We start from the raw sequence: 22,750 nt of genomic DNA on the forward strand, positions 1-22,750 counted from the left end.
AGTCTATCATTCTTTAATTGTGCAGAAACTAAAGCAACAAATTAACAGGGATGGTAAATATCAGTGATTTTAAATAAATGCACAAAATAGTGTCAGCTTAGATTATTTAGTAGTACTCCTACCTCTGAATAGGATAGTTGCGGATTCAAGCCTCACTCCAGCACTTAGTAACAATTTTCAGGCAGTAGACCATTGGTTCATCTAGCCTACCCATCCATCTTCCTGGAATATTACATTGATGCACTTCTAAATCTACTATCTCTGAACCCTATTTGCCATCAGGAACTTGACTGGTCCTTTCTGAACCCTGGCATAAATTTTGTTCCCCTACCCTTGCTGTACCATGTTTATCACCCTTTTACTGAAAAAATTTTACCCAAATTTCCCATTTTTTGTTGTCCTTAGTTTGAACCTATAACCCTTGTACACAGCAGAAAAATTAAATTGAAGCCACATTGTCCAAACTATTCATGATCTTAAAAAATCCCATCAAGTCACCCCTCAGTCTTTTCTTTTCAAGAGAGAAAAGTTTCAGTGTAGCAAACTTCTCATCATTGCTCTGTCCTCTTAAATGGTACAAATCCAATTGCTCTCCTTTGCTCCCCCTTCAATTTCTTAATATTTTTTATTAACATTTCAGAACTTTAAATTTCATGTATCAAATTACATCTGCAACTTCTCTTACCACAGACCCAGCTTGTCTAGATCCTTTGGACATGCTGTTGGTCCCAATTTGGTGTCATCTGCAAATTCAGACACATTGGCCCCGATTTTCTGGCCGCCGTCGGGCGGCTTTTCATGCGGCCGGGGGCCGAAAATCGGCGAAAAAGCGGGTCGGGACCCCCCCCGCCTGATTCCCCGCCCCGTCCGACTTTCGGACTGCCGTTTCCGCGCGCCCCGCTTCAGTCCCGGCCGCCGCTGGCAGGACTGGTCGTCGGAGCACTAACAAGCAATTGTCTGCTTGTTGAAATGGATTTTCCCGTGCCGTTGCGACTTTGGGGCTTTCCCCACCTGAAACCCACCTGCGGGGAACCCCGCCGCTGAGAGCTGGCGTGAAAACAGCTGGCTTGCTTGCTTGCAGCAGCAGGTCGCTGAGGGCTGAAGAGATTTAAATAGGCAGCATTTGCAGGCTGCAGGACCTTGCTGATCAAGGCTTGGCGGAACTTTTTGAAGCCTTAGGAGCAGCTGTAGAAAGTTGGAGCCTCACACACTTCTCCAGTGTGAGCTCCTGGGAAGCCCCTTTCACCACTCTAACTCAGCACCTCCTCAACGGAGGCATCTGCCAGAAGCATGGGAGGCCTTTGGTACATTCCCTTCCTGGCATTAGAGGATCTCCAACAGCAGAGGCGGCAGCAGCAGAACCAGGAACAGCAGGATGAGCACCAGGAGCACCAGGCTGCTGCTCACTCACCTGAAGCTGCACAGGCCAGAAGGGGCCAGTGCTTGGAAGTGGCTTGAGAGCACCTTGCTGCGCTTTAGGGGGCCAGTGGGACCCGTATCTGCACTGGCAGTCCTACTCAGAAGGACTTCCATGAAGATCTGGTTTCTCTGTTCAACAGATGGCCAACGCTCCTCAAGAGATGTTATTCTCTTATGAGCACTCACCATGTTTTCCGTACCCTGGCGAGTTATCTCCTGCATGGAGGTTGCCAACCTTTCCATGGTGATGCGTTCATGCGCCAATGACTCCACAAAGTCTCTGCTCATGGTCGCTATGGACTCCTCCATTCGCTCCACTCTCGCAGCGACCCTGGAGACAAAACCTGCCAGAGACTCCTGCATCGGTGCATGGAGATCAATCAACTCTTCTCTTGCGGATGGACCCAGAGGCAGAGGGTCGACATGCAGCGCAGCTGAGCTGAGCTGGCACAGTCCTGCACCCTCCGATGAGGACTCTCCACTGCTGTCCCTGTCTCCAGAATCTGCTGGGGCTCACTTGTGAGCTGTGAAACGCCAGGTGACAACACTATTCTATGTCCCGAAGGTCCCCCCGAGGTGTGAGTGTCTGCGCTGGTGCTGGGTGCGCTTACTTCTGCTGACATTGCACCCTCAGAGGTTGGAGCTTCCTCTGAGGAGTCTGGCTGCACAGCCTCTTCCTCCTCCACAGTGAGGACGGGGGCTCTGGATGGTACTGTGGGGGAGTAAAGGAAGGAGATAGAGATGTAATGCCAAGGTTCTTCTGGTGACTCCCAGCGAGTTAGCATCTGCTGACACCTGCATCCATGCAGCATTGGTCTCAGTGGGAGGCCTCTTCCTCCCTGACCTAGGGAAGAGGACCCCCCTGTGGGCCCTAACCCCATCCAATAATGCCTGCAGTGAAGCCTCGTCGAATTTGAAGGCAGCTCGGCCTCTGCCGCTGGCAGCAGCTGGTGCAGGCTCCTCTGCCATTGTGCAAGAGTGGTTGAGAAGCCTGCAGAGGTGGAGAAGCTTGCTGGACACTTTGAAAGCACCACGAATGATGACATCATAATGTGGGGATTTCTGACTCGAATTGGACAATTAGCAAGGCTTCCCACATACTGGGAATTAATTGGCCACTTGAGGGAAAATTGCGTGGAGCTGGCTGACACTTTTTTATGTGTGTCAGAAACCCCACATTCGGGGAAATCCGACCATTCCCCACACAAGCCGAAAATCGGGCCATTGGGAGTGATTTTCTGAGGGGGTTTTCCCACATTTACGCCATAACTCTGGAAGAATAGCCGCAAAAACCCTGGAAAAATGATGTACCCTTTGCTTACTTCTGACATATATAAAGAAGGCTTTTGTGTTCTTATTTATGTTGCCATCTATATTTTGCTGATGTTCTTTATTAATGTCTCATAATTTATTCTGCATTTTTTAGTTAGTCTTTATAGATCTCCCCTTCGTGTTCTTTTCCTGAACATTTTAAAATTGTGTGTTTTTCCTTCTTCTGAATGCCTTCCATAACTTTCTTAGCTATCCACGTTATTTTTATTCTTTATTCTGTCACTGAGAGGGGTTGATTTTCAGTGCGGGCACCCAATCGGTGCTGAGAAATTGTTCGCTTACGAGAAATTGTGAGAGGCTCAAACCATTTTGATGGTTGGGCCTCATTATCCTATCACAGGCGCTGCCCACATGTTTTCCGACATTAACGAGCAGCTCACCAATGAGGTGGGGAAGAATTCCGGTTGGCCCAACATCGTAAAAAGAGAGGCAGCATCTCTTAGTGAGGACAGTAGGTTATCAATGTAGCAGTGAGATAATACTCAGCATCGGAAATGTCCCAAGGAATGGCAACATAATTTTCAGATGCAGCCCTGGAGATTTTGGAATTGTGGGTACCCAAGGATCACCTGTTCCCCTCAACAAAGTCTTGCATTCCCAGGCAAATCCTGCGGCAAGCTTGGAAGGACATCTCGCCGTAGGTCAATGGCATCAGCCTCATCTCAGGACATGTAATGACCTTACACATTCAGCCAAGGTAGGAATGTATGTATGTCATGATTCCTATTCTGCATCTTGCCACCTCCCATAACCCCACGCCCCACCACCCCACTGAAGTACTCCCATCTCCCTCTGCACCTGCTTACACTCTAATGAACAATAGGAACTAAGTCTTTCCTCCTCCTACTTGTAGCTGAACTTTCAGCAGCTCATGTTGCCCTCACAGCAAGCACATGATATGTGCAACATGTTGCTTGCTGTTACATGGTTGCACGGGGAAAGCCATGTGCTCTTTTCTTGTCCTTACTCCCACATATCCCACATATCACCCTCCTGTCACTCTCCTGCTCTGTAACACTGCCCCAATCTGACCAAATTGTGAATGCTTTGTCACTTCCAGATGAATAAGGCTCCCTAACCTGACAATACTTGCTATTCAATCATCTTTTTTCTGCTTCCAGGCCCCTCTGCAGAATTGGGCCCTTCAGAAGAAGGCCAGCCAAGCCAGCTTGCACCGTCACCCCCTCAGAGCTCAGCACGCACCAGCTCATAGATCAGCACCCCACGTGGGAATGATGGTGAGTTAGAGAGGTCTGCACAGAGTGAAGTTCACATCACAAGTGAGCAGGAGCTGGCAGTGGTGGAAAGGACAGCAGAGGACAGAGGTGTGCGGTGGGCAAGCCTGGGTCCAAGCATTGCTGAAGGTGGGGGGGAATGAAGTCCTCAATGCCCCAGCCTTTCAGAGAAGGATCTTAGAATTGCACCAACAGATAGAGGATGCATTGGACAACCTGCCAAGGAGCTGCCACATCATGACTGAGAATATGGAGGAATCCACCTCTAGCATGTGGCATCCCAGAACAAGGAATGAGTTCTCGGCAATCTACCATAGAGTATGTGGTGTCCTCTATGGAAGGTGCAGTGAAGCCTACAATGCAAGAGCCCTTGACACCACCAATGATAAATTTGATCAAAGGTCAAACTGCTGACATCTAAGCTCTATTGTCTTCTCCAGCCTGGAAATGCTGTGCAGCATTCACTGCTGTGCTGTGTTCACAGACTGGGGGATCGAATGGAGAGTGGCTTTGATCAGGTCACTGACCTCCTGCAGTCTGCTCTTATGCGGAGTAGTGGGAGAACAGATGATGCACAGCCCCATGGGAGTGGTACTGGCTCTGTGGGAGCTGCAGATGCTGCCCAGTCTCAGGAGGGTAGTGTGGCTGAGTCCTCGTCAGACCCTTGTCCATTGCCCACACAGGTGCCACTAATTCAGCTGGGCTAGGCAGCCCCGGCAGCAGCCGAGGTGCACCAGTCTGCAGCCGGTCAACACAAACACAGCTGCCTTCCACCAGCCACGTAGGAGCACAAAAGTTAGGAAAAGCACCCTTAAGCAAGACATTATTGGGTAGCACCTGGGTGAATATTCATTTGAGTGGAATTTGTTAATTTAATATTCAAAAAAAATCAGAGTTTTATCACTGTCAATGTGTGGTGATTGGTTCATTAAGAGCTGTAGGACCTTCATTGTGTGGTGGAGTTTGTATGTTTCATGCAGTAATTTCATATGTCTGGGAAGGGTGGGAGGACTGGTCTAGATCTAGATGTAAGGAGAAAATAGTGCTGGTGAGTTTCGGGCCGGCGGGCGGGGGGTGGGGCTGTAATTCAGTGGAGTCATTGGTTGATCACTTGTTCTTGGATTGCTCGTGCTACAAGATGTTTCTGGTTTGCAGGTTCACCTTCTTCTTCCAGCTCCTCCTCGTCAGGGCCCTGCAAGACTTCCCGCTGCCCCACATCCAGGATCTGTCCATGGTCAACAGTGAAATTATGCAGCAGGCACCATGCCACCACCATATGCCACACTCTTGGTGGCCTGTATTGCAGCGCTCCTCCTGACTGGTCCAAGCATCTGAAGCGCTGCTTCAATATTCCAAAGACCTGCTCAATGATGTCTCGAGTACTCCCATGGCTATTGCTGTCCTGTTGTTCAGCAGGAGACTGTGGACATCAAAGTGATATCATGAGCCATGTAGATAGAGCACAGCCCTTGCCGCAAAGGAGCCATCCATGCACATGCTGGTCTTGTTTGAAAAGTGCAGGCACTGTGGGCTGACGCAGTATGGTAGCATCATCGAACCTCCCCGGAAAGCGCACACACATATGAATAATTTTCAGTCTGTGACTACCTGCACATTTATTGAATAGAGCCCTTCCTGTTCAAGAAGGCCGTAGGCTCCTGGGGTGGAGCCCTGATGGTGACATCTGTGCAATCGATGACTCCCTGCACCTGAGGGAAGCCTACATTGGCTACAAAGCCATCAGCTCACTTGTGCTGGCTCCTGCTGTCCATGCCAAAGATGTTGAAACAGCCAGCCCTTCTGAAGATGGTATCCATAATTTGCTTGGTGCAGGTGTGCATGGCTGACTGGCCGTCATGATCTTGATGGCTACAGACAAGGCATGGCCACTTCTCAGTGTGGGCCAATTTCTGCACTGGGATCGATTAATCGCGCAGATGTTCCAAGTGCCCAACATTGATAGGCTGCAAATGGCAGGGTATGCACCGTATGAGGTCGTTTTCTCATTTTCACTGTGTCGACCTCCCATAAGAACAGAAGAACATAAGAACATAAGACTTAGGAGCAGGACTAGGCCATACGGCCCCTCAAGCCTACTCCGCCATTCAATAAGATCATGACTGATCTTTGATCTCAACTCCACTTACCCACCTGATCTCCATAACCATTGATTCCCCTAGAGTCCAAAAATCGGTCTATCTCAGCCTTGACTATGCTCAACAATTCAGCATCCACAACCCTTTGGGGTAGAGAATTCCAAAGATTCACAACCCCCTGAGTGAAGAAATTCTTCCTCATCTCAGTCTTAAATGGCCGACCCCTTATCCAGAGACTATGCCCCTAGTTCTAGACTCTCCAGCCAGGGGAAACAGTGACTCAGCATCTACCCTGTCAATTCCCTTCAGAATCTTATACGCTTCAATGGGATCACCTCTTCTTCTTCTAATCTCCAGGGAGTATAGGCCCATTCTACTCAATCTCTCCTCATAGGACAGCCCTCTCATCCCAGGAATCAATCTCGTGAACCTTCGTTGCACCGCCTCCAAGGCAAATATATCCTTCCTCAGATAAGGAGACCAGAACTGTGCACAGTACTCCAGGTGTGGTCTCACCAAAGCCCTGTACAATTGTAGTAAGACTTCCTTACTCTTGTACTCCAACCCCCTGGCAATAAAGGCCAACATGTCATTTGCCTTCCTAATTGCTTGCTGTACCTGCATGCTAACTATCTGTATTTCCTGTACGAGGACACATAAATCTCTCTGAACACCAACATTTCATAGTTTCTCACCATTTAAAAATTATTCTGTTTTACTATCCCACTACCCGATCCCACTACCGCTGCAATTTCTGATGGGCAGAACAGAGGTGGGGATTCAACGCAACGAGGTCCTGTCCCAACTTCCTACCACATTACGTCAAAAAATTTGAATATCTGGTAATAGCATAATCTCGCTGCATAAAAATGGGGAACTAATTTGAATAAAAAATATTCCCCCTAGGCATTCATTCTTAGTTGAAGTGCTTGTGCATCTGGAATATGGACTAGTAACATACCACTAGCTCCTCTAAGTGGCTCATTCTTTGTGTGTGAACATAGACAGTGAGTATCAGTAGACTATTCAACTATGGAGAGGATCCAAACCAGGCATTATCTTGTCCTCCTCCACCATCCACACATGCACTTTCCATTAAGGGTCACTGGTTAATGATCAAGAGCAGGAGCCCTGGCTGATGTTTTACCCCTCCCTTGCCCCAAAGGCACTAAGACCAATTGCAGTGTTCTCACTGCCACCCCAGCTGAGATTACCTAAATCAGCCCAGGCCAGGTATCCTGTTCTGTGTGGCTCAGAATTACATGAGCGATTCACTTACCAACTAAACTATTAAGGGAGCCTTAATAATTTTGTGAACCTAGTTCAATATGGTCAAAATTGTACAATATTCTTAGTTGATTAAATCTCAGATTTATTAGAAGATAGAAATTGTGCAATATGTTAGTCAAGTGAAGAGTTTTAAGGTTTAGAAAAAGGATAATTGTGCAATACAAAATTAGATAAAAATTTACTATTGTTAATTATTGTGTAGCAATTATTAACTATTAATTAGTGTCAATTTATATCCTGATAAAGTTTAATAATCTGCCTTCCATGTTATACAAGAAACTATGGGCACTACTGAACTGTTACGTTTAGAATGACACGTAGGTTGGAGTGTGTTACAGCCATTGTAATGTAAGGGGATTCAGACGATGTCTGACCATGAGCATGAAGATTTAGCAGTTCATCAAATGACATTGAGTATGTTCTATTCTTGAAGCACAGCCTAGTCTGTGTAATGTAATGTGTACAGGTGGCACTCGCAGTGTTATTCCATTTTGGACATATTTTGAGTTGTTGATGGGTGTCATGGTAGATCGTGACAAATGACAGGTCCCCAGTGATTAAATCACATAATTTGAACTGAAGTACTATGGCTGCACCTGATTCAACCCGCAATGAATATAAGGTTCTAGTTCACTGTATATAACAGGGATGCAGCATAATCTACGTATGTTATGGCATGGTACGTGAAACGAAGAATAAGAATTGCTACTTTATTGTACTCTAATTTATTGGTTTTGTTTCTCAAAAGTGGTTGTGCAGCAATAGATTGAAAGCCAGCTAAATTGGTTATATTATCATTCACTGTCCTGATTGGATCTGTTTCCTCAAAGGCCCTTTTGAAACATATACCTTGTTAAATAAATTGTGGCTACTTAGAAATTTCGAACTTTTTTTTGACACTTTTTAAACAGAGATTCAGATGTTGATCGGCTGCAAGTCATCTTTAGATTGTTCTAATTACCACATAAGTAGCTCTATATAATTTATTGGAAACAACTGAAAATATACAAAATCTGCATTAGAATTGTGCTCGATTTATTTCCATAATTATTTCATTTGATACAGCTGGTTAGTTACACAATGGGCCTCCGGATGCAGTGATTTCCATTGAGGCTGTTTAGGAACACACAGGCCCATCATTTAGTGTTGATATTGTTGGGCTGTCAGAATTGATCATAGCTCTTGATGGAACACCTCAGGCTTCTTTATGGAGTACATCAAAATGACACTTCACATTGTTTAAGTAGGAGTGATCTGTTAGTTTATATTTTATCTAAAACAGCACAGTAGATGGCCTCCCTGTGGGCCTAAATACATGAATCCTAGGAACATGTTATAATTAATAGTATGACTTGAGGGAAATTCATAACAAGGGGCCGAAAAGCTGGGCAGACTGACTTGACAGAAAGGAGGAAATTCCAGTACAGATTAGCTTATTTTTTTTAACCAAGCCCATCTCTGACTACAAACATTATATATTGCTTCCTTGTTAACTACTGCTCAGACCCAGATGCTCCAGGCTCTGTCAGCGAGTGCTGTAAATTTTGTCTGAGTCAGGGCAATTCTGATTGATCTCTGAGTGTAAAATCGATAAGGGGATGCTGTCATTTTTGTAAAGGATGGGCTAGAAAGGGAAAATAAATTAAGACTCCACTGAATATCTATCTGTAGTGCTCATTAATTCAGTGTGGCCTGCACTTTGTTAATGTTGTGTCCACAGCTTTAATCTTCCAGGTGCTCTTTCTGCAGACATTCAACAACAGCAGTCCTTTCTAATATTATGCATATTTCATCTGCATTTTGGAGAGCTTCCACAGTTGGAATGCAGCATTCGCCCACTTTACCATCTTGATTCCTGATTACATTTAATCCTATTTATTATTTTCACAGATGCATCACTTGAGCGTCGATTAATTTTAAAATGGAAAGCCTTTGTCTTTCTCACATGCCCTTCATCAAAACTAATATCTGCTGTGTAGTCATTTGTCTTGAGTTGTTATATGAAATAAAGACTACCAAGCTTTTTCCCTTATTCAGGACAGTAAGATTAATTTACTTTTCTCATCTGCTCCTACCACTTTTTTCTGCTGCCAGTTCTTCCTTTACTGATAATCTTTAAGTTGTACTCGGATGTTTGCTTGTACATCTACACGTCTCACTGTCCTTTCCTTTTGCTAGCGTGGTGTTACCTTGGTGGTAATTTGAGCCTAACTCGCAAGGCTGGAAGCCCACGGGATTGGGTGGGATTTTATATCTCGCCCAATAAAATCGAGTGCGGTGTAAAACCAGCATTGTACCGATCCCGTCACCCGCGCCCCCCCCCTCCCCCCCACTCCTTATCTCTAACTACACCTCATCCCCTCCTCGATTGCTCACGTTCTGAATAATTTTACATACCTATTTTAGGCATTATTTTTCTTCTTTTCCATTATTGTTTAATTTGCTCTGCACTTTTCATGCCATTTCATATTTTTAGCTGTACTTTTCTTCTGCTGCTGCTTTACCGCTAATCAGTTTAAAGTTTATTTTTCTCTAGCACTGTCTATATAATTATAGATTATCTAATCAGCTCAGGTTTTACTGGACAATGTTAGCTTCACAGTCTCTGGTCTCATCACTTAACCAGCCCCTTTGGCTAAACTTGATGATTTTATCTTCCAGGGCTGAACTGCCGTTAAACTTTCTCAGTGACCTCACATTTACTAACCCTCTATCTATCTATCTTTTTTTATCTCTACATAGCGCCCTTGTCTCAGTTTAAAGAATCCTTTGAGCATAATGACAATTCCCATGAAAGATACATTTGACCCTCCACATAACATTGAAAACACCTACAATAAGCTGGAATGTGAAGGATACAGATTTGGTGCTGGTGAATTTTTGGTAATAGTAAAATAAGATAGTATTGAAAAGTAAGATGTGAAAAAATTGCTATTTTTCTTTTCCTGTAATAAAATCTAAATTGAAAATAATTTGGTATTTTACAGGCCAATTGTAATATTTCTGCAATCAGGGAACCTTTAGAAAAGACTTTATTTGAAAATTCTCCATAAAATGAGATTGCTTGTTTGCGTGCAAACAATAATTTAGAAAGAAGAAAAAGATACTGCACACAGGGAGAGAACTGCCCCGGTCATCGTGTGTTAACGACATTGTAAACACAGCAGGAACATTTCCTGCCTGGGAATTTCTGCATGGGTTCTCCTGATCTCCTGCCGTAACTTTGGCAGGAAACTGAAGGAACCTCCGCAGAAACAGCATAAACAGCTGAACTCCCACCGGAGAACCACTGCAGAAATTTCAGCTGCCTACGTTCACTGCTTCCAGCTAAATCATAAACTTATTTGGTTAGAGCACTTTTACAACTTTTCTAGAACTACCAAGTATAAAGAAGCTGTTTACAAAGTTATTAACACATGATGATCAGATATGTTTTGGATGTTTCACATATGTTAGAAAATCATGTGTCAGCCAGCAATAAAAAATTGAAGGCAAGAATGATAGTAGCCATATAGAGATCAGAGATTTTTGGCATCTTTAAATTTATTTGAATATAGTTATGAATATTATGTCATGAATATTTTCCACACAGTTTTCCTTTCCTGAACTGGGTAACTGGTTATAAGTGTCTACAGCTTAGATGTTGCTGACAAATGTGCCTGTAATATCTCTTAGTTTTGCATAGTTTGTGTTCAGTGTCTGTGAATGTACATGATAAACACATGTGGGCATGCAATATATGTGTGTGTAAATTAGGCAAAGAAAACTTGTCATTGGAAAATAAGTCCCAGGTTTTCAAATATTTGTATTAAAATATACAAACACAATACACAATTCCACCGCACATTAAATATTTGTATCATCTGGGCAATTTCCTACATTCAGGGTGGTCAAAATCGCTTCTGGCTGAGATTCAAACTACACTTAGCCTGTGAATCAATACACAAACGCAGTGGAATAATTACATAACTTTTATGTTCTACATACATCAAATTAGTGCTAATTAAACATGTTAATGCCAGTAACAACAGAAGCACATCTGCATCATGCAACACACCTGGATCTTAACATAAACAGCACCAACAACATAGAATCACAATTTGATGATCAAATTAGGAAGGGATTGCAAAGTAGACAATGTGTTTCCAATGTCCAACATCGCTGCAGCAGTCCACCTTTCTCTTACCAAACAAATCATGTTTCATATTATATGTTAATAATGCAATTGTTGGATAGAAACTATAATGTTGCTTCTAAAATCAGAACATTGCTTGTTACCCCAATATTTCTTCTTAGCAGTGACACAGAAAATAAACTGAATCATCCTGAAGCCTACTGTTTGAAAAAAAAAATCGGTACTGTATATTTCTGATCATTTGTTTTTGTTTTCATCAAGGTGAGTGATGTTGGTGTCAAAGAATGTAACACATTTCTGTTGTGTATGTACCTTTAAGGGAATAACTGGTCTCAGACTGCAGTACCGGCAGTGACCACCCCTGTATAAAAGGCCCTAGCAGGCTTCTGTAGTTTCAGTTTCCAGGGTGTCTCCATTCAGTAAAGACTTGTTATAATCAACTCCTGCAGTCCGTGTCTCAATTATACACGGACATAATACTGGCGACGAGTAAGAAATGAACTTACCTGCAACTCGGCAGCACCTCAGACGACGTTATTGAAGGTCGAAGCCAGAAGAAAGAAAAAAAAATAATCCAAAGAAACTCGAGAAACGGGCGTCGACCGTGGGCAACCGCCCTCCAAATCATCGAATTGAAAAGTGCAGCAGAGACTGTCGAGAGCCAGGCTTGGTCTCCAGTCTGTGGTTTCCCAGCTAATCGGGCTGGTGGCAGGTAGTGCACTGATCCTTCCTGGGCTGCGGCGGGCTAGAGCTCGATCGGGTGGCTCTGCAACGGGGCCGGGCAGCGACTCGGGAAGCAAGGAGAGAGAGAGAGGGTGGAGCACACAGGGTGCGGCTGGTGCTTCGCAGCCGGGCAGCGTTCAGACCTAAGAAGAGGGAGGGAAGTGTCCCAGAGGGTCCGCTCCACGACGGGAACCGTTCTTCAATTAACGGAGCAAATATTGAAGCGCGATAGAAAAATAAAAATACCGAGGAGAGCGGCGTTGGCAGCAGCGATCGGGGAGGCGCGAAGACCATAGGGCGTCGCCATTACAGGATAGTAAAATAAATATAATCGCCAGCAACAGCGTTGGCAGCAGCGGCAGTGGTGGGAAAGCACGGGAGGCGCCATCTTAACTCGGCGGGGAAGAAGGAAATGCACGGGAGGCGCCATTTTGATCCATCGGGGATGAAGGCAAAGCGCGGGAGGCACCATCTTAGATTTTCAAGATGCCAAAGACTGGCGATATCACTGCCTTCGATAATGCAATAGAAGACTGGACCACGTATGTGGAAAGAGTCGAGGTATATTACGAGGCAAACGAAATAGCCGATGAGAAAAAGGCATCGGTATTGCTAAATTTAATGGGCGCAAGAACGTACGGCCTATTGCGGGACCTGATTACTCCAGCCAAACCGAAGCCGAAGAGTTTTAACGAAATTGTTGCTATCCTACAGGAACACCTAAATCCTACACCGCTGCTGATAGCAGAAAGATTTAAATTCCACAGGAGAAATCAGCATAAAAATGAGAGCAATGCTGATTACCTTACGGAACTACGCAAGCTATCAAAGCACTGCCAGTTCGGAGCAGGACTGGCAGATACCTTACGGGACAAATTTGTCTGTGGACTCCTGAGTGAAGGAACCCAGAAGAGGTTACTCTCAGAGAAAGAGCTGACGCTAGATAAGGCTTTCAGCGTGGCAGTATCGTACGAAGCAGCAGCAAGGGGAGCTGCGGAAATACAACAAAAGCCACAGGAATACGGCACCCATGAAATGACACGGGGATTTGCAAAATGTTATCGCTGCGGCAGAACAAACCATGACCAGAAGGACTGCTGGTCCAAGGACAAAATATGCAGGCAATGCGGAAAGATGGGACACATTGCATGAGTTTACAGGTCTGGGAAGAAGACCAATGACAACAAAAAGGCTACTAAGGAACCGTACAGGAAAGTACAAAAGATGACGGACAGTAGTTCCGAAGACCAGATGAGCGATAGTGAATCCGGGAACAAGAGACTAAGCTGTCTCAAACTTCACAACATAATCGCAAAAGAGGATCACCGAACCATTTGGGTCACCCTCACGATAGCAGGGTCCCAAGTCAAAATGGAATTGGATACAGGATCAGCTCTAACCGTCATGAATCGACGAGACTACGAGTGGCTATTCTCACACATACCCTTGAGAGAGACATCCATTGTCTTTAGGACGTATACGGGGCAAAAAGTATACACCAGAGGGAAAATAAGGGTGCCTGTCGAATACAACAGCAAGAAAATACTGAAATTGTATCTCTACTTTCTGCAAGATGGTGGACCACCGTTATTGGGACGTGAATGGATCAGAAAGATAAATTTGGACTGGCACTCCACTCAAGCACTGACGGTGGCTGGTAAAAAGGCTGACGACGTCACTCCTGGACGATTGTCAACAATCTTAGCTGACGCCAAAAAGGTATTTCAACAAGAACTGGGCACTCTTAAAGGCGTAACCACCTCGATAAAAATAGAGGAGAATGCAATTCCCAAGTTTTTCAAAGCAAGACCGGTACCATATGCAATTCGTCCAGCCGTCGAGGCAGAGCTGGAGAATCTGGAGAAGGCAGGCATGTTATCTAAGGTAGACTGGAGCGATTGGGCGACACCCATCGTTCCTGTCATGAAGAAAACGTTACACAATAAGTCTGAGGAGCCAAGGAAGGTTCGCATCTGTGGGGACTTCAAGGTGACGGTGAACCCAGTCCTTCACACAGTACAATATCCTCTTCCAAGGATAGAAGATATCTTCGCCTCACTATCTGGAGGGAAGCGTTTTACAAAAATTGACCTAGCACAAGCATATTTGCAGATGGAGGTTGAAGAATCCTCTAGGAAGTATCTCACGATAAACACTCACAAAGGTCTTTACCATTATAATCGACTGGTATTCGGAGTAGCATCAGCTCCGGCGATATGGCAAAGAGTGATGGAACAAGTCCTGCAAGGGATTCCGGGGACTCAGTGTTACTTGGACGACATCCTAGTGACAGGTGAAGATGACAGTGAACACCTTGCCAACCTAGAGCAGGTGCTCACTAGACTACGTGAAAATGGGCTACGAGCCAATCACCCTAAGTGCGAGTTTTTTAAGAAACAGATATCGTATTGTGGCTACGTGATTGATGAAGAGGGGTTGCATAAGTCCCCTGACAAAATTGAAGCGGTAGTTAAGGCTCCAGCGCCTGAAAATGTGTCGCAACTGAGGTCATTCCTCGGATTGGTGAATTACTACCATAAGTTTTTGCCGAATTTGTCCACAATTCTGCATCCACTGAATGCCCTACTACGAACGGGAGTAGCATGGAAATGGAGCGATGAATGTAAGCGGGCCTTTCAGAAGAGTAAGGACCTAATCACTTCAAGAGAAGTATTGGCTCACTACAACCCATCACTACCGATAAGATTGGCGTGTGATGCGTCTCCCTACGGTGTTGGGGCGGTACTGTCACATAAATTCCTTGATGGTTCAGAGAGGCCGATAGCTTTTGCGTCACGCTCGTTAACTTCAGCCGAGCGTAACTACGCCCAGATTGACAGAGAGGCCCTCAGCCTGGTGTGGGGGGTGAAGAAGTTCAATCACTACCTGCACGGTCAGAAATTTACTCTACCAACTGATCATCAACCTCTCGTCTCCATTTTCAACCCTCAGAAGGGTGTACCGATAATGACGGCACAACGGCTACAGAGGTGGTCCCTTTTCCTAGGGGCACACCAATATGACATCGAGTACAAAGGAACTAAACAGCATGGGAACGCTGATGGATTGTCGCACCTACCGTTGCCGACGGTGGAAGAAGACCTTGCAGTGGATCCAGTGGAGTTATTCCACTCAACTATAGTCGAATGTCTCCCTGTGACGAATGCAAACATAGAAAAGGAAACACAAAATGACCCGACACTCTCCTGGGTCTATGATTTAACGGTGAAGGGATGGCCAGCACATGGCGAACCACTGCTGCCAGCATTCTCACCGAGAAGAGAACAGCTGTCAGTGTGCAGAGGAACCTTGATGTGTGGATCCAGAGTAGTAATTCCACCCAAATTGAAGGATAGAGTGCTCAATGAGCTTCATGAGGGTCATCTGGGAGGGGTAAAAATGAAGAACTTAGCCAGAGCGTTTGTGTGGTGGCCGGGAATCGATAGAGTAATCGAAGAGATGACCAAGAGCTGTACAGGATGCCAGAAGGTCCAAAACGCCCCACCACAAGCCCCTCTACATCCATGGGAGTGGCCCTCATCTCCATGGCAAAGGGTGCACATTGATTTTGCTGGTCCCTTTATGGACTCGATGTTTTTAATTGCAGTGGATGCACATTCAAAGTGGCCAGAGGTAATAAAAATGTCCTCAACCACCACAGAAAAAACTATCACAGTCTTACGAACCATATTCGCCAGGAATGGGCTGCCTGAACAGACTTGCTCTGACAATGGACCACAGTTTGTGTCTGAAGAGTTCCGGAGGTTCTTAAAGAACAATGGTGTTAAGCATTACACATCCGCCCCATATCATCCAGCCACTAATGGATTGGCCGAGAGGTTTGTTCAAACATTCAAGAAGGCTATCAAGGCAATGTGTAATGAAGATATACCCCTACAACACAAGGTGGATAACTTCTTGTTTGCCTACCGGAATGCGACACATGCGGTTACCAACCAAACTCCAGCCATGATGTTCTTCAATCGAAGACTACGATGCCGCTTGGATTTGGTTAAGCCAAACGTCAGAAGAGATGTGGAGAACAGGCAGTTTCAGAATATGAATGAAAGGCCGACCAGGAGTTTTAAGATAGGTCAACCCGTTTTGGCCCGGGACTACCGCACAGAGAAATGGCAGCCAGGAACGATCTGTACACGGCAAGGACCTCTAATGTATACCGTGGACGTTGGAGAGAGCATTGTAAGACGCCATGCTGACCAGATTCTAGAGTTACTGGAAAACGTCAACTCCACACCACGATCTGATACACCTGGCGATCAAACCGAAGTACCAATTGCATCTACCTCAGAATCGGTGATATTGGAAGCAGACGAACCAAACAACGACATTGATCCCGACTCAACCTTGCCAGAAGAACCTGATATCCCAAAGAGACATTATCCAGACAGAATCAGGAAGCCTCCTCAAAGACTGAACTTATAATTGCTTAACTTCAACCAATGTATCTAGCAACCGTAATTAGTTATTATTTAGTTGTTAAATGAATGTTATGTACTGTTTATCTAACAGGGGAGGAATTGTTGTGTATGTACCTTTAAGGGAATAACTGGTCTCAGACTGCAGTACCGGCAGTGACCACCCCTGTATAAAAGGCCCTAGCAGGCTTCTGTAGTTTCAGTTTCCAGGTTGTCTCCATTCAGTAAAGACTTGTTATAATCAACTCCTGCAGTCCGTGTCTCAATTATACACGGACATAATAATTTCCTCCCCCCACACACCTTTTGTCACTTAGTTTTAGCATCCTGCATTGCAGGTGTAGCACGGCTACATGTAAAGTAAAGCTGCCCATACTCTGCTCGAACAACATGACTTCACTCCAGTTTCAGGAGAGCACTTCCTGCTGCACCAGTGGGACACTTTCACTTCATGTACCATTTGATCTGTCTCGGTGAGTTTGCCAGTTTAATGATGTAATGTGACAAATTGTGGTGAGCTTTGAGCAGTAGCCTGGCATTTACCAGGAACTGGGTGAGACTGCCTAAACTCATTTCACTGGAAACCCTTATCTTCAACATAGCGAGGATTCAAACCCAAGCGCTAGAAGTGAAAAGATAGTAAACTTTTGCCACCCAGTCCTTTTTTAAAAAAAAATTTAACATCCCATTTTAGCTGTATATTCTACTGCTGTTCTTCTTAGGTTGATGGAAGAGGGAATTAAGAAATTAAATCTTGGAACCTCTGAGATTTTTGATACTATACAATGTAGGCCAAGTGAAATTATTATTATATATATATACATTCATTGAATAATTTCAGAATTGTTACTTTAGAAACATAGAAAATCTCAAAACCAGAAAAGATTACAAGTCCATTTAGTTTGCTCTTCTGCTGTTGTAACAGATGTAACCAATGATATGTTTCTCTTCAAGATACTTGTTCCCCAGCCATCAACTCCATCCCTTTCCCTGGCCACTGTCTGAGGCTGAACCAGGCCGTTTGCAACCTAGGCATCCTTTCTGACCCTGAGCTGAGTTTCCGACCACATTTCCTCTCCATTACCAAGAACGCCTACTTCCACCTCCGTAACATCTCCCGTCTCCGCCCCTGCCTCAGCTCCTCTGCTGCTGAAACCCTCATCCATGTCTTTGTTACTTCTAGTCCACTGCTCTTTTGGCTGACCTCTCACTTTGCACCATCCGTAAACTTGAGGTCATCCAAAACTCTGCTGCCCGTATCCTAACTGCCACCGTCCCATTCACCCATCACCCCCGGGTTCACTTACCTACATTGGTTCCCAGTCTGGCAACGCCTCGATTTTAAAATTCTCATCCTTGTTTTCAAATCACTCTATGGCCTCACCCCTCCCTATCTCTCCAACCTCCTGCAGCCCTACAAACCTCCAAGATCTCTGCGCTGATCCAATTCTGGCCTCGAGGACCTCCGATTTTCAATGCTCCACCATTGGCGGCCATGCCTTCAACTGCCTAGGCCCTAAGCTCTGGAATTCCCTCCCTAAACTTCTCCGACCCTCTACCTCTCTCTCCTCCTTTAAGACGCTCCTTACAACCTACCTCTTTGACCGAACTTTTGGTCACCTGTCCTAATATCTCCTTATGCGGTTCAGTGTCAAATATTGTCTGATAATGCTCCTGTGAAGCGCTTTGGGATAGTTTACTATGTTAAATGTCAGTGGACTACCCACAGCTACCTTGTTTACACTTCCTCCCACCACGCTTCCTGGAAGGACTCCATTCCATTTTCCCAGTTTCGTCGTCTCCGTTGCGTCTGTTCTGACGATGCCACATTCCCCACCAGTGCTTTCGATATGTCTTCCTTTTTCCTAAACTGAGGATTCCCCTCCACCATGGTTGACATGACCCTCGACCATGTCCGTCTCATTTCCCGCAATTCTGCTCTCACCCCTTCCCCGATAGGGTTCCCCTTGTCCTCACCTTTCACCCCACTAGCCTCTACATTCAACAGACCATCCTGCGCCATTGTCGCCACCTCCAGCGAGAAGCCACAACCAAACACATCTTCCACTCCCCTTTCAACATTCCAAAGGGACCGTTGCATCCATGATATCCTGGTCCACTCTTCCACCACCCCCAACACCCGTTCCCCTTCCTACGGCACCTTCCCATACAAGCGTAAGAGATACAACACCTGCCCTTTTACCTCCTCCCTTCCCACTCTTCAGGGCCCCAAATACTCCTTCCAAGCGAAACAGCGATTTACTTGTACTTTTTTCAATTTAGTATACTGCATTCACTGCTCATGATGCGGTCTCTTCTACAGTGGGGAGACCAAATGTAGATTGGGTGATCGCTTTGCTGAACATCTCCGTTCATTCAGACCTGACCTGCTGAGTATTTCCAGCATTTTCTGTTTCTGTTTTGGCCTTAACCAATGCTATTTTGTAACTGGGACATACTTTACAGTGAGCAAGAATGGCTCAATCAAATGGTATTTACCTTTTCTCACTGTTAGAAAGGCCATACCCCGATTACCTTGTGAAGATTGAGAATTGAGCACTCCTGCTCCTCCTAGCCCACAAAGGAAAGATTTCAACTTACTTTGAGGGCGCCTCAGTCCCCAAACTGCAGTGAGCAGTTAAAATGGCGGCCAGCTTGATTCCAGCTGGAATGGGCTGAGGCTGAATGCTCCATTTTAAAGACCCCTCCCCACCCTATTCCTGTCATGCAAGGTTGGTTAAAATTTTCCCCATTGTTTCAAATCACAGTACAGTACTTAGTCTCCTCCTCATTCCATTCTGCAATAACAATACATTAACAACATTATCATTGCATTAACATTAAATTACAATAATGCTATAATCTATCCTGGAAACAAAACTCGCCATGTGCGTTATTGATATGACCCTTTGCAATCCAACCCAGTAATCCCACATATGTATCCACCTCGCTTTCTGTCTCATTTATTTTGGAAATCATTGTTTACATATACAGTTATGGTTATAGTTAGGGGATTATTACAGGAGACAAAAGAACAAAATTACAAATATGAAAACATTTCAGGATGAAATTAATAGATGCAATGTAGCAAAGCACCATTAGCGTAATTTGACCTTATGAATTTGCAGAGGACTAGTGAATAAATGAATTATTTAAGAGTGGGATATAAGTAAGTTGTTCAATGTGGAATAACAAGGTAGCACATGGCTTTCATATCCATCATGAAGGCAAAGTTTGTTTCAGTGAGCTGATTGTGGTATGGAGGGATAATTGCGGTTAGTACTTCAGTTAGGAACAAGAAGTGAGATTGCTTGCCCCCAAGGTGAAATTATAATAGATAATATTTTATAATTTATGCAGAACTAGGATCATTGCACTTGGCTGCTCATTTTGATGAGAAGATAACAAATGCAACAGGAAGGTCATAAACTAATGTAATTCTAGCATCCGCAGTGTATGCAGAGCAGGATATATTAGTTACTGTTATACAGGCAGTTGCTTAAGAAAGCTGCTCCGTCTTTTACTGGTTGCAATTTTTAAAAACCAAACATTATGGCTATCAGACGGCAGTGCTTTTGGGAGTTTGCTCAAATAATTCAGGAATATACAGATCCATGATCAATTATTGGCATTGGGGACCAAGTTGCAGGAAGAAATCTGTTTGCGACATTTATGATTGCACCATCACAGAGGTATTTTAGGCAAAGCTGAAATTTCCACAGATCATGTGGAAAGCAGACTGCTGTGATGTATGCTTTTGTCTAATCGGTGTGTTCAATAAGGTCCAAATAGCAGAAACTCTTTCTATGGTTACATACCTCAGAGAGATTCTCACAGTCCTGTTGAATGACAGAGGCCTGGATGTTAATGTTCAGACGTGTTGGCAGCGAGGAGGGGTGAACTATAACGCATGGGAAACCCGGAAGTATGTAAAGCGTGTCTGTCAGGGGCATTTTATCAGAGCCACTGCATTAACATATGATTTCCGGATTTCCCGACCAATTAGCGTCAGTGGGCGTGATGACGACCCACATGACGCAATTTCAACACCAGGATTTAAAGAGACAATTCAAATATGCAAGTTGAAGCAGTTGGAGGTGGGAAGGAGAGAGAAAGAAGTGTTGCATTGGAAGGTAGATGGTCAAAGGCTGCACCCCACTTCAGCGACACCTCACTGGATGTGCTGCTGGGGGCAGTGAGGCCCAGAGGGGTATATTGTTCTCTAGCAACGGGAGGAAGAAGCCAGCTGGGGTCATCAAGAAGGCAGGGTTGGAGGTGGCACAAGAGGTCAGCAGCAGGAGAGTAGCGCCACATTTCTGGCTCCAATGTAGGGAGCAGTTCAATGACCTAGCAGGGCAGGAAAGGTGAGAGCAATGGCACATTCACCTACATCCTGATGTGCGTGTCACCCCAACCCCCTCACTCTGTCTTCTCAAGCCTACTCCAGCACATCACACCTCACACCAACTTACCTTGCAGTTACACCCATCCCCATCTGTCTATGTACTTCCTCACATCCCCATCTGTCTATGTACTTCCTCACATCCCCATCTGTCTATCCACCACTGACACTCACCCTATTCCTTATGTAATGTCGTGCCTCTCCCTCATAGTCACCCTCGACAAATGCTCTTCATCCATCCATTCAACACGTGCCATTACTCTCACTCATACGTCTCTTCTTTCCCTCATTGCAGGAGAAGAGCACAGGAAACCAGGGCGAGACAGTGGAACAGAGGTGGCTCTCTAGCCATCTCTCAATTAATAACTGCAGAGGAGGAGGCACTGGAAATCAGTGGGATCCTGGCGCGTCTGGCCATTGCTGATGGGGAGCTAGGAGCGTCCCAGATACTTGGCGGCAGAATTAAATATCAGACAGCCACATGGCATACAATGGTGGGACCAGTAAGGCAGATAGTTGTGTTTTAACCTGGTGACTTGCACTTCACAAGTGAGCAAGAGCAGATGGTGGAGTCAGGGAGAGCAGTGGAGAGTCGGCGTCAGAGGGCACAGGATGCTCCAAGCTCTGCTTAGCTGCACGCAGATGCTGTACCTCGGGGGTTGTCGATGAAGAGGATACTTCTGGAGCAGCAGCAGAGAATGTTCGATGCACTGGCAGGCATTCCAGCCGCACTGTGCACGCTTGCAGAGAGATTGGAGGAGTCCATCTCAAGAATGAGTAGCATGATGTCTTCGTCCATGGAAAGAGTGGCCACCTGCATGCAGCATCAAACACGGCATTCACACGAGTGAATGCAGGCCTTCACCAATGGCTTGAACACTCTGGATGCTACCTTAAACAGGATGAACGATACCCTAGCCTTGGCCTTTTAGCGCCCCACTGATCTGCAGCAAAGTGTTCTCCAGCACAGTGGCAGCAGGGAAGTGGGGCTGGGCCATGAGAGGGATGATGGTGAAAGGGGACATGGAAGCGGGGACTCCACTCAAAGCGCTTCCACTTCTCACCCATTGCCCCCCTCCCTCCCTCAATCAGTCCCCCTCAAGCTACTTCGTGTCATGATGGCCAAGTCTGCCCCTGCACAGGTGCAGGTGAAGGCGTCTTTGGCGGGATCCTCACGGGCTCCAAAATCAAGAGGGCGTCGGCCAAGAACAACTCAGCAATCAGAGCGGGGATCTGAGCAGCCTGCCTCTACCTCTGCTGAAGCCACAGGGGTTGCACCACGTAGAAGTGCTAGGAAAGGGAAGAGTAAAGATTTGTAATTGCACAAGGGTGTTAAGTTTCTGTTTTATATGTGAGCCACATAAATATTATTCTTTTGCACCACTTTCTAGTCTTGCTCATTCTTGTTTGCTGGCTGGCAAATGTGACCTTTTCAGGTGTATGATGATGAATGGGAAGACACGATTTGATGCCGAGCAATGAGGGGCTGTGAAATGGATGCTTGGTTGTTTGTAGGACTGCTTTGTGTTAGTGGCTTTGGGAGGGGGTGCACTGGTGGTGCATTGCCCGTATCTCCTCCGCCACCTCCTTCACCTCCGAAGAGGCTCTATGCTCTGCGCCTTGGTCTTCCTGTAGGTCCAAACCTCGCTGCTGCACAATGTTGTAGAGAGCATAGCACACCA

General features: G+C 45.5%; 1 pseudogene; it reads left to right on the forward strand.

Moving 5' to 3' along the window:
• Window positions 1-4,693, forward strand: part of LOC147117451 (uncharacterized) — a 112,217-nt pseudogene extending 107,524 nt beyond the window's left edge.
• Window positions 4,694-22,750: the final 18,057 nt, after the last annotated feature.

This window comes from Somniosus microcephalus, chromosome 5 (assembly GCF_052327205.1).
Source record: "Somniosus microcephalus isolate GS21.2 chromosome 5, FLI_Smic_1.0, whole genome shotgun sequence".
Classification (NCBI taxonomy): Eukaryota; Metazoa; Chordata; class Chondrichthyes; order Squaliformes; family Somniosidae; genus Somniosus; species Somniosus microcephalus.